Below are 2341 nucleotides of genomic sequence, written 5' to 3' on the forward strand. Positions count from 1 at the left end.
CTCCAGGCCCAGCTGTCCCCCGAACTCCGAGCCGTGAGCTTTGGAAGGCACCATTTCCCAATCTCCCTTTGAACTTCTCAAACGACAATAGAAAATTACACACCTATTTCCTCTTCACAAGTTCTTTAGTTCTTTCTTTCTTTTCTTTTTTCTTTTTATTATTTTAGGTGAGGCAACCCTTAGTTGACCTCACAGATTGCAAGGACCTTGTCGGCTTACAATCCCTTATTTATTTATTTATTTATTTATTTATTTATTTATTTATTTATTTATTTATTTATGTTTTACACTTACAGCACCTGGTCTTCCTAGGTGGTCTCCCATCCAAGTACTAGCCAGGCCCGACCCCGCTTAGCTTCCGAGATCAGTCGGGATCGGGCTGGTTCAGGGTGACAAGTTCTGAATGCTTAGAGAGTTTAGAGGCTTTCAGAATTCCGCTCCCGGTGAGGTCTGGTGCATGCAGACCAGGCACCACCTGGGATTGGTTGGACAGTTTTCCTCTATAAAGCATTTTTATGTCTGGAAACACTTCTGCAAGTTTTCAGAGCCAAGACTGAGGTCATTTCTGAGGACTAAATGGCCTCACAGCAGGTCAAGGACGCACAGTGATTTCAGGGCAGATCTGGGTCTTGAGCTAAGCCAGCCTAGAGCTGATTCCACTGGGCAACATAACTGGGGTCTCCTTAGAAAACAGAAAGACCCATTGGAGAATCGGAGAGATAGGGTTGCTGGTGACAAGATTTAGGACCTCCGGAGTCAGGGGACCTGGGTGGGAATCCTGGAAACTTTCTTATCCTTTCTGAGCCTTGAGTTCATCTTCTGCAGCATGTGACCCTCAAGCCCGTATCTGTCTTCGCATGATGCTCTTTTCCTTCGGCCTCTGCGCGTCCGCGGGCTTTTGTTTTTCATCCTGCCACCCTGGTAGCTCAGTTCAGCCTTTGTTGGATTCCTGTTCCTCTGCCCTACTGAAACGTCTCTGTCCTTGGGGCTGCCAGAGTCTCCTAGAAGCCTCTGCTCTTCTCATCTCCGGACGGTTCCCCTCCCATCTACGGCTCTGTGGCTTTTGCTCCAGCCCTTCCCATGGCTGGTCCATTCTTCAAGTCTCAACTCCATGGTCATTTCCCCAACAGGCCTTCCCTTTCTCCCTATTGGAAAGAGACCCTATCTTGTCACCTTCTTTATTTCCTCTGTAGTGCTCTGCACAGTCTTATCTCGTTGATTTATTTGGCCACCCTCTTATTTCTTGCCTCTCTGATTGGAGTGTATGACAGCTGACAGCACAGAATCCATTTAGCAGAGTCCACAGTTGTGGTCCAAATTCCAGCACTGTGCAAGCTGCCCTGACCTCAAATCTGACCATCCTCCTGGTCCTGTCTCAGCAAGGAGTGTCGTCTGCCATGTTGCCTAAATCGGAAAGTTTTTAGGTCTTAATCCCCATCACTCACCAAGCCTTCATCATCCTAGCAGGGCTCTCGATTGGGAACTGGGGGTCGGGGAGACAGTGCCGCCAGCGAGGAATGTTTGGAAGTGTGGAAGGTCTTTTATTGGTTGTCACAAGATTGGAGGGTGAAACCAGCAATTGGTAGACAGGGGTCAATGATGCTAGATGCTCCCCAGCGTGTGGGTCATCCTATCCCAATGTCAGCGGCACTTCCCCTGGGAGGGAGTGTGAGGGTTTAGCTGTTCACAACTCCTGAATGGGTCCCAGGCTTTCCAGCCCGTTGCCATGACAACAGTCTGGTTTGGAATGCAGGACTTCTGAGTCCCCGTGGGAAGGAGGGCAGAGGTAAGAAGTGAGGGCCCCAGGTTGTTCTTGGGGAGCGCCCAAAATGTGCCAGTGGAGGGGAATCGTGGGGTGGTGAGGAGGGTTGGGAAGAAGACAGAGGGGACATTTTTGAGTGTGGCTGGGAGGAGGTGTGTGAAATTTCTTTTAAACTGTAAAATGTTTGACCAATGGGTAGGTTATCGCCTAACGTGACTGCTAACCCGCCGTTAAAAAAGTGCTTCCTGTTCCAGTTTTCACGGCTGGATAATGAGTCACCGCAGAACTTAAAACAACAGTACTCGTTTATCTCTCGTGCTTCCCGGGGTCAGGAATTCAGGAGTGGCTCAGCTGGGTGGTTCTGGCTTGAGATCTTCTACACGCACATGACTGGTGCCTGGGCTGGGAGGACTCGAATAGCTGGGGCTTCTTGGACTTTCCTCTCTATTTCCGTGTCATCTTTTATGTGATTCATCCAGCATGGCGGCTGAGAGCTCTAAAGGCGTGTGTCGCGAGGAAGTGAGCCAGGCAGGAGCCATATCGCCCTTTGTGTCCTGGTCTTGGAAAATAGGCAGCATC

General features: G+C 49.6%; 1 pseudogene; it reads right to left on the minus strand.

Annotated features, from left to right (window-relative positions):
• Positions 1-287: 287 nt before the first annotated feature.
• LOC111746323 lies at positions 288-407 on the minus strand (annotated as a pseudogene).
• Positions 408-2341: the final 1934 nt, after the last annotated feature.

The sequence above is a fragment of the Pteropus vampyrus genome, unplaced genomic scaffold (assembly GCF_000151845.1).
Source record: "Pteropus vampyrus isolate Shadow unplaced genomic scaffold, Pvam_2.0 Scaffold183, whole genome shotgun sequence".
NCBI lineage: Eukaryota > Metazoa > Chordata > Mammalia > Chiroptera > Pteropodidae > Pteropus > Pteropus vampyrus.